Source organism: Lipotes vexillifer, unplaced genomic scaffold (assembly GCF_000442215.2).
Source record: "Lipotes vexillifer unplaced genomic scaffold, Lipotes_vexillifer_v1.1 scaffold195, whole genome shotgun sequence".
Taxonomy (NCBI): Eukaryota; Metazoa; Chordata; class Mammalia; order Artiodactyla; family Lipotidae; genus Lipotes; species Lipotes vexillifer.
In genome coordinates, this window is record NW_006799532.1 from 29,503 (window position 1) to 44,820 (window position 15,318).

The following is a 15,318-nucleotide window of genomic DNA, read 5'->3' on the forward strand; positions in this document are numbered from 1 at the left end:
AAGAGCTCAGTTACTCTGTATAGCATAGTAGTTACCGAGCACCTACAGAGCCACGGGAGAAGGCTATCTCTAAAGAAATGCACAGGCCAAAGATCTCTTAAGATGCAGTCAAATCGTTTTCTCGTTCAAAACAAGGAAGTAGAAGAGAAGAATCATATGTTGTTGTTTTTAACCTCAAATCTTTCATTTCCTTCTACCTTTCTTATTTCCCTGCAAGTGTTTTCCTTAAAATCAAGCCTACAAAAGAAAAAGAGTTCCCTCCTCCCACACTCCCAACCACCCCCAAATCCTCTATTATAAGACGATATTGGGACCCCTAATTTTCGGATATTATTACCTTTCATTCTCATGGCAACTCTGCAGGCATCACTGAAACTTAGAGGGTTTAAGGGACTTACCTACGACATACATTCCATCATACCTGACATGAGACCTGACACAGAACTCACAGATATTGGCACCATTAGGCCATCCAATTTGACTAGATCTTTTTGGGGAGATGTATTATGAATGCTTAGCAAGCAGACTCCATTATCGAACTTGAAATTTATACTGGTCCCATTGGTTATTAGCTTTGTTTAGGAAAGCTCAGTTCCATTTACAATTCTGTGATTTGATTACCTGTGTTGTTAGTGAGTAAGAAGTGAGGGTGCGAGGCCAAGCTGGAGAGGAATTGAGGTGTTGGAGGGAATTAGAAGCCATGGGAAGGGTGTGGCATTCCTTGTGCTCCACAATGCATTCTGACCTGCAGGCTCTTCACTCAACAGTTGGATTACTCAGCCCACACCTCCTTTGTTTTCTTTCCTGTCCTGGTGACAGACAAACTTTCACGGGAGGATGGTCCCATAAATGGCAAGAAAGAGTAAAATGGCTTAAACTCGTGCATTTTAAAACTCAAATGATGTTGTCAGTCTGTGTGTCCGGGAAGCAGTAGAGGCATCACTGTCCTTTAAATGCCCCCATAACTTGCTGTATATTACACTACTCTGTACCCCCATCCTTACCTCCTTTACCTTCCAGTTTCAGGGGGCTTCTTGTCAACATCTCTTATCCAAGGAGAGTTCCATCTCCTCAAAAAATGTCCTGCTGGTCATCCTTAATCACTTCCTTTTGGGAGTTCTTAGGTTGTTCCATACCTTTTGCTATTTATATAAATGCTATGAAGAATATCTTTGCTCATGAGTCTTTATCTGCATTCCTAATTATAACCTTTATTGATCTATAGGCAAAACTACTGAGCTAAAGGCTATGAGCATTTTTTAAAATGCAGGATAAATCTTGATTAATATGACCAAAGTGCCATATGGTCTTATATGGTCTCAAGTATTTTAAAATGCAGAAAAGACTAAGGGAAAGTACTTGCCTCTGGTGCTAAAAAAATTGGTGATTTTTTTCCTTCTTTTCCCACACACTTCTTTAAACTCTCAAATTTGGTTTTTCACAACCAACATGTATTTCATTTAGATTAGAAAACAAACAAAAAATTTTTCAAAACCCCCAAATCCTAAACATTCTTCAAACCTCAGCCTAAATGCCACCTTTTCCATGAAGTCTTCATTGATTTCCCCAGAAGAGATTATCTATCAATACAAACCCACAGAGACCTTAGCTTTACCACTTTGATCATTCAGATACTGGGTACCTCCACTTTTCACCCCAGACTAAAAGTCCTTGGGAACAGAGATTATTATTAAATGTTCTTTGTATGCCCTGAGTGTCCTTAACATGATAACTATATGGGCAACCAAATGAAAATTGTCATCAGTGGTGTAAAATCTAGTTCTTGGAAAAAGTCTAGTACCTGCCATCCCAGATAAGTAAAGTTCTGCTGGAATAGACTGGCACTTCATATTCCACTGAGCAGAGGAAAAAGCTTTCTTGAAAATGATGAGAAGTAATAATGTAAAGTACAGAACCCTTTAAGACTGAGCTTCACCAGAGCTATTCTCATACATATCTAGGCTTGAAGTAATGATTCCTAACCAGAGACACTTATCAGAATTTCCTAGGGCAAATTAATATGGCTACAAAACAGGCTATAGTTATGTTCCAGTATCTACTGGCCATTGGTGAGGCTTTGCCAACCAGAACGTAGAAAATGAAATTCTCCAGTCCAAGTTTTACCTCTCACACACTACACTTGGACCCACGAAGACAGGATGGAGGCCTTACGCCTGCCACTTACCAACTGTCAACACTTGGGAGAATCTTTCCAACTGATTGGAAATCAGCTTCTCATGAGAAGTTGTGGCATGATAAGAACTCTTTGCCCAAGAGACGAGAGAGAGACCTGCAGAAGTACCTGAATTTACCCACTTGCCCTGAATCACCTCCAGGGACCAGCATAATCTAGCCTATTTGTCAGGAGCAATAGGTTTAAATGTGTGTATGTTACTAAGATGTCCTTGGGGGAAACGGTCTATGAGAAGTTAAAGTACTATATAAACTAAAATATATAAACATGTATTTCATTCACTAAAATAGTTTTTGCATTTTAAATCTTAATTTTCTGTACTAAGATGGTCCTCACTGGTTCCCATTAATAATAAAAAAAATAGCTAAATTTGTTTTTAAAGCTATTATTCACTTTGAGGAGATGTGTGAAGTGTAATTCTCTTAGCCAGCTGATAGCACATTCACTCTGCGGCTCTTGCAGGAGGGAAAGTGAATCCTTTTATCTCCCACTCGACCTTCACCTCCAATCATTGCAGGGTTTTTCTCCACACACTTCAATTTTTATTCCACCCAAGTCTAATCTCTATTCAGCTTTGAGGTAACCATGTCATAATACTTACTCAGAAGCTTCAACTATCTTGTGTCATTTTTCTTAAATGTCAATACTAATTGTAATTTTTTGAATAAATTATTTATTAAAAAAGGAGAGATGGCCAAAAACATGCCAGGCGGCAAGAGAATACCATCCTTTACTTAAGAAGCCACCATCATTCTCAGATAACATTCACTGAACATTTTCCAGGCTGTTTTACTAATCTATTAACTCTTTAAAATAGACCTATGCAGTATGTGGTCTTTTTTTATCTCCACATTTTAGATGAGAAAACTGTGGCACAGAGAGGTAGGTAATTTTGCCAAAGGTCACACAGTAAGTGAGAGAGCTAGGTTTCAAGTCCTGGTTGCCTAGTTTTAGATCTTGTACACTTTAACTATTCAAATACTATGTCAAGGCAGAAACATAAAACCCTTTGCAACCAGGAAAGAAGAAAACCTGGTTCTTGGGGAAAACGAAAAGTAAAATTGAAGATACGATGGAGAAAATATAAAGAGTAAAATGGCATCAGAGAACATGATTTCCTGTCTTCCAACTGGAGATAAAAATACATAAAAGTGCGGTAGCTATTAATAAAATGTGAGTTAAAACACATTAATACATGCAGGAAGCAAGTCAAAATGGAAGTCAGAAAATGTAAAGTGAAAAGGTTTCATGTTAGTGCAGAGCCCCAGATCTGAGTTCAGGCAGTCTCAGCTTTAACACTAATGCACTGCTGGGCAAGATAACACAAAGTCCTTTACACAATACCTGCATACACCCAGCACTTGCCAAGCTTTATTCAAGCTTCAGGTCCTTCATCTCAAAAGTGAAGAGTTTGGATTGGATAATCTCCGCGGTCCCTTTCTCCTTGATGTTTCTGGGATGTAATCAGTGATTTAATTCATCAGATGCTTGCTTTGTAGTTTCTCTATGTCAGACACATGGCTGGGTTCTGTGCAGATACAAAAAAGCATCAGGCATGATCTCCCTCCTTTTGCGAGGGGCTCTTGGTGCTCTCCTGTGCCAGGTGAAACTCCTGGAGACTTGAATCCTCAGCCGTCATGCTTGGCACCTGAGGCCAACTCAGTGATGCTGTAAGTGACCGCATCTGATTCACAATTATTAGACACTTAAAATTTTGTGGTTGCCAGACTGTTTATAAAAGAGTTTAAAGAGTAGCTGAGGCTCATAAAGGGATTAGGAATTTGGAGTGAAATGTTTACTTCTTCATCTAAAAATGTTTGGCTTTAATTGTTGGGCAGAGACTCTGGATTGTGCCCCAATATCTATTCTGTTTGTTTTCCTTATAAATAGAAACCTCAGTTTTAGCTAGTCACACAAACACCCAGAATAATCATTATATTCTCCAGTCTTCCTTACAGCTACATGTGGCTATATGACTAATTTCTGGCAATGGGCTATAATAAACTTACTGTATGCAACTTCTGAGAAATATTCTTAGAAGAATGATCAAGCCCTTAATCCCTCTTCCTTTCTGTTGACTGGAATATAGATGTAATGATTGGAGCTTAAGCAGCCATTTTGAACCAGGAAATAGAAGCCAGATACTGAGGATGTAGAACAATGAGATAAAGGAGTCTAGGTCTCTTATGACCAAAAACTTACTTTTTCAAAAGCTACCTTCAGTCTTTTAATGTACATGAGAGACAAGCTTCTATATATTATTTTCCTATAACTTCCATAACTTTATTATTGTTTAGGAACATCTATTCAACTTATAGCTGAATTTTATCATAACTGATACAGAGGTCCCTGGTGCAGTAAGCAGGAAATAATAATTTGCGGCTTCTTGTCCCATTTGTAAGATAAGCCCATGTCTTCCATTTAGGACAGTTGCAAATGCAGAAACAAATACAACTGATGCAGAAATATCTGTGCTTGCAGTATTTTTAAAAATCAAACTACATTTCAGAGCAAACACATCCACTCTGATGCTGGAAAAGATGACATTGGTTGTTGTGAGCAAGTATTTTATTGTTTACTTATTTTATCCAGCTTTATTGAGATATAACTGACATATAACACTGTGTAAGTTTAAGATATACATGTTGATTTGTTACACTTATATATTACAAAATGATTACCACCATAGTTTAGCTAAACATCTCTCACGTCACATAATTACCATTTAAGATCTACTCTCTTAGCTACTTTCAAGTACATAACACAGTATTATTAACTATAATCACTATTCTGTACATTAGATGTCCAGACCTTGTTCATCTTATACCTAGAAATTTATACCCTTTGACCAACCTCTCTCCATTTTCCCCACTCCCTCCTACTCCCAGCTCCTGCTAAGCACCATTCTACTCCCTGTTGTTATAATTTCAGCTTTCTTTTTATATTCCACAAATAAGTGAGATCATATGATAATTGTCTCTGTCTGGCTCATTCCACTTACCATAACATCCTCAAGTTCCATCAGGTCACTGTGAACCACATTGACTCTTGCTAAGTGGCAGCTATCTGTAGCCCCTGCTTTTCTTCCCTATGACTAGCTAGTTCTATATTTCTTAGCTCTGCCAATCTAGGTAGGATAAAATTGAAGCGGGAACTTCGTGCAGTGCCCTGAAAGGCTGGGGAAGCTTGTTGCTCACCCTGCTCTTCGTTTCCTGGCAAAGGGAACTCTTTCTAGCTGAGGAGTTCCCTCGTAGCCCTGAACAACGCCTGCTTGAAATTGTTTGATGGTAATGACCATTGTGAATGACAAAGAGAGACTCCTACGCGACTTGGAAAAGGCTCTCAGGATGCCATGGCCAAAGTTAGCAAGAGATGTGACAAACCAGAAACATGTTTGACTTGATCATAACACTGATATTAGCTGCCTATCACTATAATGGCAATTGATGAGAAACCTAGATTATTAAAGAGTTTAAAGACTAAGCAAGTGAAAGTTCACAAATAATTTGTTTCAAAGTAGAGATGGTTCCAAGGTTCAAAAGCTTTTGAAACTGCACAATATCAAAGTGAATGGCTCACACAGTATAACTTCTGAAAGGTTCCCCTAAAATAATTGTGGACATATCATGGAGTACAGATTTTACCTATTACAGTGGATTTTCAGTGTAAGTAAATGGATCTATTTTGGAAACAAAATGCCCAATAGAACATTTTTTAGTAATGCATCCAAAGAAGTTAGTTACACTCTTATTTGGTGAAGTGTATTTGAAAACTTAATGTTTTAATCCCACAAGAATTACTTTGCATTTAAGAATAAATAATGGACTCAAAAATTGCTTGTAGAAGATATATTTTTTTAATTTAATTTTTTAATTTGGGTTTCTTAAGACAATCCTTAGTTTTTTAATATTGTTTTGTTGTTGTTGTTGTTTTGTTTTTGTTTTGGCTGTGCCATGCGGGATCTTCTGCACCCAAGGACTGAACCCATGCCCCCTGCAGTGGAAGCCGAGTCTTAACCACTTACCATCAGGGAAGTCCTCTAGAAGATATTTTAAATAATTTCCTGACTGTTTTAAAATATATTACTGTCATTCAATATAGTGAATAAATTTTTGAAATAGTAAATATTAGAACATATATATGGTTTTAATATTTGGTGAATAAATCATTACCACTGGGTGATTACTTATTTATTGAATATGCACACTTCACTGTTTTCATAGTACTTTGTAAAAATTTTGTCCAAGTTATGTATTTTAACTGGTGAAGACTTTTTCCACAATGCTGCTTAATACTTTAAGATTTTATTAAACCGTAAAAGTCTAAAGCAAAAAATGAATCCAAGAGCTCATTCACAACCCCATTTTATAAAGCACAGAAACCTGACGAACTCAGATAACCCTAATTACAATATCCTCCAATATTTAACATAGGAAATTCATTGCTAAGAGCAGATTCCTTAAGCACAATTAAGTTATTCTCCCCATATTACCATAGTGCATTCTGTATTATCTCAAAGAGCAAAGGAAGAAAAGAACAGCTTTTATCACAACATCTAGTTATTTAAAATGGCTTCTAGGATACAAAACTTTCTTTTAAATTCTTTATTAACAGTACCTTTATTTTAGGTCTTTGTATTTAAAGCTTTTTTAAATTTTATATTACAAAGCAAAGTTTAAATCATATAAGGAAGCACCTTTGAACCTAGTGAATCTAATCTTTCTTCTTCACAAGCATTTAAATCAAAAGCACAATAGAAATGAATTGATTTAAAACTCTACCAGGGAGAAATGCATGCACACTTTCTCCATTTTGCCCATTCATCTTACCTGAGCTTTATGAAATTTCTTTTCTAAAATTTATATAATGCCTTTCATCGTTCTTAAATTCTATTATCAAATAATGTTGGTAAATTGTTTGAAAAATTATTTTTCAAAGACTCAAATGTTTACGTTTCCCAGTGTCTGGGAAATAATACTAGCTGCTCATAGATAATAATTACCTAGCGATGATCACATTTCTAATCTTTCTTTTGCAGAGCCTAATTACTCAGCAAGGCCTCAAGGTCTGTACTAAATTACATAGCCTATGATTGACTACAGCAAATCAACCTAGAATGGCATATACACAAAATCTTTTGCTTTAGGAAATCTTAAAAAAACAAAAAACACTTTTGGAACCTATTTAGAACCTCTGATGGTATGCAAAACAGATCCAGGCTCCTGTGTCCACTCATAGGGTCTGAATCTTTGAACAAGAGTGCCCTTCCCTGGAACAGTCTTCCTCTTTTGTAGAGTTTGGAAGTTGAGGATGGAATGGGCAAGTTGATTTTAACCCTGCAGTCTTTTCCAGAATAAAATGTGGATGCTTCTAGTGAGTATTAAAGTAACATTGAACAAGACTCTTGTGTTTCATATAAGATTATAAGCAACGTGCACTCAAAGTTATAGCATGACGTACAAAACAATTTAAAAGTTCAAATTTTATAAGTAGTAGTTTATAATAGTTTAGAGATTAAGCAAAATATCAAGTATAGAAAATAATATTGACGCTATCAGTAAAAAAGTACAGATATATAAAATACATCATTTGTTACATTTGAAGTATTTGGGGTAAGTGTGCTTACCCATAAATGTGGTTTGGATTTTAAATCTGTTAAACTCCATTAGCCCTCTCATTTTCTCTTTTAATGATCTCTCCTTAAATTTAAACTTTCACCCTTGTTCAACTTTCAGCCCTTCTCTTAAAATCTTCCTTGATTATTTCTAATCTCACTGATCTTCCCTCTTTTCTGAATTCCCCAATAGTAGGAAAGCTTCTGTAATGATCAATAGTTATATAATAATTTATGTTCATTAACCACATTAATTAAACATTTCCTTCTTCCCCTACTGGAATAGAAATGCTGAAAATAGCCAAGTATATGAGATTTGGAAATAATCAACAACTGGATGAAAATTACCAGCTTGAGAACCAGCATACAGGAAGCAGGCAACTTCCTCAGCCGTCAAAATCCTCATTAGTGAAGTTGAGATTGGTTGTACAGGACGAAAAGGAAACACTGGGCCCCAGCCTGGATGAATCAACCTAGCTCAATTGAAATTCTTCTTTTCCAATCATTTGAACATTGGAGGGCCCAAGACTGAGAACACTGGAGTCATTCTCATATGGGAATACAGCAAATGATTGAGCAGGTGGGGCAGGTCTCATAAAGCTAAATGCTGTGGAACCTCTTGGCATGAGGAAAGAATACCTTGGATGTGCTTCCTTCAGGGTAAGGATGTTGATCTGGCTTGAGGAGGGCGAAAGGCCCCCAAAACGTTATTCTCCATCTTCAGTGACAACTTCATGGCCCCACATTGTGGTTTTAGTCATCTTCATAGGAGATGGAGGCACCTTGGTAGAGGACCTTTGGTTGGGCACAGGGGTAGAAGGCAGAGTGCTCTGAGATCCAGGCAGGGATGATGAGGCAGGAGATGGGGCAGAAGCAGAGATGCAGGTGACATGATTGGACTTGCTGTCTATGTGAATCATGATGGTGGTACTGTTGGTGGGCTTGCTGAAGTGGACAAAATATAAGAGCAGAACGGCAAGGGTCCTAACAATTAGGCCAATAGACACAACAGAAATGTTTTCTAGAGTGACTACAGTTTTGCTGTCACCTGCAAAAGATTATGAAAAGTGAATATTTCAGCAATAAGACAGTGGTAACTTACGTAAATGGTTTTAATTAGAATATGGCTAATTTTTTCATTACTCCAAATGCCGCAATTTAAACAAACAAATTTATCAGCGCACTCTCTTTCTCTCTCTCTCTCTCTCTCTCTCTCTCTCTCACACACACACACACACACACACACACACACACACACACACCTTGTCCACAAGTCCATAAGGACAAAATTTCCCCTCTTTGTTAATCCTTTGTACTAAAGCAATAAGGCATCATGTCAAATGCAAATAGGTTGCCTCAGGAATATATCACATTAAGTTTATATATCAGCTACTAAAATTGCAGTATAAATTAATTACCTAATTAGCCCTCAAGGGGAGAAAAAATAAAGAAAAGGCATATCAGAACATGTAGATTAGTTATCTCTGAGTGATGGAAATTTACAGGTATTTCTTTGACTCGCTGTTATCTCCCATGTTCACATGACATATTGAGATTTTATAACTAGAAAATGATTCATTAAATACAGTTTTATCTTTTAAACATAAATAAAAGGCAGTTCACTGAGCTTAAAAAGACGTCAGCTCCGGCATGGAGTAGGATCTTACAGAAATAGACTACAGCACTGATAACTTGCTGGGGCCTGCAGTTCCCCAGTGTTAGCAGGAGACTGGGGGGTGGGATGCCACAGGAGAAGCACAGAGCCACCAAGGACGGGTGCGGCTGGGGAGGGATTGAAGGGGAGGAAAGCCTGCAGCAGGGCTGACAGAGCAGAGCCTGCCGTCTCGGCTTCCCATTACTCCAGAGAACTACTGAAGACTCCCCACCGCACCACGGGCCCCAAATCTCACCCACTGCGGCTGTAAGGTCACGATGGGCAATCTACAACCACAGTGCGTTCCTTCGTTTGAACAGTATGGATTTCTGGGTAACTACAGAGAAAGAATGTTAAAATAAGCAATCAATCAACCCTGATTTTTAAGGGTGAAGAAAATTTATTTTATCCAGTAAAATAAACACATAAAACATGTAAAAAAAATTATGAGAGTCCAACTTGTATTAAATGAAGAACTAACCAAGTTCTAGGAAAATCTGAAACTCTAATAATGGTTTAGTGATATGAATTATATGAATACATTTTTCATATTAAATGATCAAAGAAGGAAAATAAAATAATCACCTCAATGCTCAAGGCTCATTTAACAAATTTCATCATTCAAAACTGATAAAAGCAGACAAATAATACCAATCTCAAAGAACTAAAAGGAAAGAACAACTCCCAAATGTGACAAAGAATGTCTACCTCAAAGCAATGACCATCAAATTTAACAGTGAAACATCAAGGACAACATTCCTTTAAAGTCAGGAGAAGTGAAGAAAGTCTCCTACCACCAATATCTGGTAATGTTTTTCTAGAAGTTCTCATCAGTGTGTAAAAATAATGGAAATGTGAAGATAAAATTAACATGATTTGCAGATGATATGATTGCTTACAAACAGAATCCCAAATACTTAACCGAATAACCTATCGAAAATAATAAGATCTCATCAAATTGGCTGATTATAAAGGTATAAAACATATGTGTAACAGCACTTGTTTTATGTGTGAGTATATGTGTGTGTACTAGCAACTGCTATTCACAGTTGTAATGAAGCATTTAAAATAGCTAAGCCTATAAAATGCCATAGGACTTATGTAAAGAAAACCATAAAACTTTACTGAGAAACAAAAAGACAATGTGAACAAATGTCCTCTTATAAAAGGTTTCTGTAGTATAAGCTCTCAATTCTCTGAATTTTAATTAAGATCTTTATGGAATTTTAGAGAAAAAATTTAGGTAAATTGACAAAAATTTCATGTGACAAAATAAAGCAATCAAAAGAATAAAATTAAATTGGATGGGGGACAAGAAGCAAAATATTAGCAGTGATTTTCTCTGGGAGGGATCATGGGTGATTTTTTTTATTTGTAATTTTCTGTTTTTTCCACATGTTTTAAAATAAGAAAATAAACTTATAAAGAATTATAAAAGGGAATTTCCTGGTGGCACAGTAGTTAAGAATCCACCTGCCAATGCAGGGGACATGGGTTCGAGCCCTTGTCCAGGAAGGTCCCGCATGCTGTGGAGCAACCAAGCCCATGCGCCACAACTACTGAGCCTGTGCTCTAGAGACTGCAAGCCACAACTATTGAGGCCCGCACACCTAGAGCTGGTGCTCTGCAACAAGAGAAACCTGCGCACCACAACGAAGACACAATGCAGCCAAAAAGAAATTAAAAACAAAACAAACAAAACAAAAACAAATTTGTTAAAACCAAATCTTAAAAAAAAAAAAGAATTATTAAAAAAACCTACCCCTTGTTTTGGGGGACCTAAGAGGTTACAGGTTGCCTGTCAGATTACTAAAAAATGGGAAATTCAAACCATTCCTTTTCACAGCCTCAAAAGTTGGTTTTACTGGGGGGGTGGGTTTGCTCATCATTAACTAATTATTTGACTTAATGGAATAAATTGCACAGATGTTTTTGACATGTGGGGAAACACCATAACTCATATTTAATATATTATGAAAAGGAGAAGGAAATAAAATGATGTATATATGATATTAAAGCAATGGCATTTTGCATCTTCCGTGAAATATGAGGCAACTTCATTTTTTGGAAAGGTTAAATGTCAAATGTAGAAAGCAAGAACATTAGATATGAAAGCAGTTAACAGGTATGTACAAAACTCACCAACTCAGCTGCATTTTGTTCACTATCCACAGCATGCTGCCATTGTTGGCTGTCCATTCTGAAGGGGTTGGTATCTCCAATGGAGCTCCAAAGATATGTGTTTTCACTTTGTGGATTAGAAGTTAGGAAATACTGAATTTATGCTAAATTAATAATTGTGTATTTACTCCACCTGGATTATGCAAAGTAATAGTCATATGTTTCCTAGGAAAACTTCCAAATTAAATCCCAAAGTACACAATTTATGTTAGTTGGGAAAATGTAAATAGAAAAATTTGCTCCCTTTCCAAAATGACCTGCAGAAAACTATCTCAACTTTAAGACTCTAGGATTCTGAGCAGATGTAAACCCTTGCCTTCCTTATTTCACAAAACTTATTTAAAGTCACTGAAACTTGATTTCTCACAGGTTAGGAATTTAGTTTTTGCTTCTAAAAAAGCCTACAAAGCCACTCCTTGATTATGGATATTGTAAAATTCTGTGGCTAAATACAGGGATTATGGTGATGACTAATTTCAAAACTGTCCAAAAATAAGACAATATTAAGATTACTGGATCATGATAAATGTGCATGAATGGTGAGTAAAGTCTTCTGTATGGAAGTCAGTGGCTCTACTGAGATAGACAAGGGGAAAGAAAACATTAAAATAGCTTTAGCTAGAATTAAAGATAAAAATAGGAAATAAGTACACTTCAGTAGCTCTTAAGTACACAAATCAAGGATTATCCATGGTAAATCTTGTCTGCTTCTTAGCACATTGTATCTTGCTTTAGACTATGAATTATGTTGTCACTGTTTCTGATGAATACTGATCTTTTAGATGTGCAGGAACTAGAAAAGAAAGACCATCTTTGGTACTTTTCCACTTTGCACTAGGAAAAGTGTACCTGATAGAGCCTGCAAAAGTGAGGTGGTGTTTCACAACAATCTGAGAGCTGATGCAGTCTGACCCTTTAGCAAAGTGGCAAGCAGTATAGAATAGAGAAAAAATGACTTTAAGATATTTTTTAGTCATGCATTTCATATAGGCCAACTTTGGGTAGGGAGGCAGTAGTTAGTGACATGAATTTTCCAAACCATTAATAGACTTACATATATCCTAGTTCAAGAGCAGACATGTCTTCCTGTGTGTAATATTGTATTCCCAAAATAATGTTATGTAACTGAATTCCAAATCTCTGAACTTCCCATTAAGAAAACAATAGATGACTTATGCTTTAAATCACTGTTAGTTGCTTTTTTCTTCTTTTTTTTTTTTTTTTGCCTTATGGCCAAAACAAATGCTGTTTCATTAATCCAATGTTGCTCTGATTGTTTCTGAGTCCACTATTATGTAATGGTTGGAGAACTTGGGATCTTCAACTTATAATTCAAACTTCTCAGTGGTAGTATAAATCTCAGAGCAGCAAAGAATAAGACAAAGTACCTGGAAAAGTTAGCATCAGGAAACTGGCTTCCTACCTTTTTAAAAAAACATAGGCTATTACATTTTATTATAATGACCTCTCTAAAGCAAAAGTGAAAGTCAAAAGACAATTAAATTGGTCTTCAATATACTGAAAAACAATCACTGGCAAGCTAGGATTCTATGCTCAGCAAGAATAGCTATCAAGTAAAGAGTAAAAATAAGATCAGTTTTTAGTTAAACACAATTTGACTAAGTTTTTCACCAGCAGGCATTCACTGAAAGAAATGCAAAGGTTAGAAATGCAGAAGGAAAGGAATCTCAGTCAAAAGGGTTGAGATGTAAAACGGAGAGAAGAAAAGGTGACAAGACAAGAGTCCACTATGATTCTTGCTCCTCAGTAGTGTACCGAAGGTCCCAACCAGGGCAATAAAATAAGAAGTCCATTATATAAGGAAGAAAGATGCTCTTATTCGCATATAGCAGGATTGTAAACATAGAAATCCAAAGAATCCACAAGCAACCTATTAGAATAAGTTAAGAGTTTAGCAAGATTAGTGGATACAAATCAGTATACAAAAATAATTTAAGAAAGTATTTTCTATTTGTATAAGTGATTATTTCAAATTTTTGTGTATCATCAACAAATATTCAGAAAACTAAAAACTTAAAGAGACATTGAAAATAAATTTTCAAGCATCTAGAAATAAATCTACTAATAGAGGTGCAATACTTTTAATGGAAAACTTATGAAATCTTATTGAGTAAATCATTAATGAAGTTCTAAATAAATATGCTGCTGGCAGTTATATAAACTGGTAAGATGACTTGGAAAGCATTTGACATTATCTAGTAAACTTGAAGATACTTATGAGCTATGATGAAGCAATTCCACTCCTAGTATGTTCCCAAGGGAAATACACAGATATATATATATATACATATATATATACATATATATATGTATATATATACACACACACACACACACACACACACACACACTCATGCACCCACACACAAACAGAAATGTTTATAGTAACATTATTTGTCAGTTTAAAAAACAACAACCCAAATATACATCAACAGCAGAATAGATAAGTAAATTGTGTTATATTTATACAATGAAATACTTTCACCAAAGAAAATGAACGAACTATTGTTAAACATATCAAATGCATGAATCTCACAAATATAATGTAGTCGGAAAAATAATAGAGACATTAAAACTAAACAATCTTGTTTGGAGATATATATGTAAGTGAAACATCTATTTTATTTTATTTTTTACCTCCCCAAGATATTTATTAACTACAGAGGAAAAGACAGCAACTTTAGAGTGGAGAAATCCAGTAGAAGCTACCTTAACCAAGTGATCAAGGCCAACATCACCAGTAATATGACATACTGACATCATGAACTCCTTGATATAGATATATATCTTCTAGGTATTTTTCCCAAAACTGTATAATCTCACTCAAATAATAAGAAAACATCAGACAAATGCAAATTTGAAACATCTATTTTAAAAAGCAAAGAAATATTTAACGTTAAAACTTGTGATAGTGGTGGTTACCTCTCAGGGGAAGGAGAAAAGCAGAATTGGGGCCGAATACCACATTGAAGGACTCTGAGGATTCTGGAAGTGTTCTGTTTTTGTCCTGAGTATGATAACATGGGTGTTTATTTAATAAATATCAACCACATGCTAAAAATAAGTACTTATCCAAATATATTGGCCAGCTCTAATAAAATTCATGTTACACGAGTCATTTTGAAATTTTTTTCAACACTCTCTCTCTCTTCTGTGTTCACAGCAACTATTTGACAAATAATTTGGAAGGCCCATTTGCCTCTTGGTTAGGCTTGATTCACTGACACCTTTAGTTTCAAGGCCTGATGGCACAATAAGAAGTAAAACATGAAATAAACTAGTTACCATACTTGTGGCCTTGCAAAAAAAAATACAATTTGCTTTAAGGTAATTAGGTCTGATTTTGCTTGATGACTGTCTACTCTTTCAACACCAGCCTAAATGGCTTCCTGGGGTCTTAGCTCTTCACTTCATAAAAGGTGCTGAGACCACTGAACTTTGGCACCTCTCAGTAGGAAACACAGCTGGCACTGGGGTGACACATTTTTTTGTATCAGCTCATGTGCACAGTCTGCTCTGTTTGTTTGCTGATTCTGCAAGTATATTAATTCTTGTCAGTCCTTGAACTTGAACCTGAACCATAAACTTTATGGACTGATCTAAGTTCTCATGCCTTAAGTCCTTCAAGTTTGACCTCTACCTTGACCATCAAAG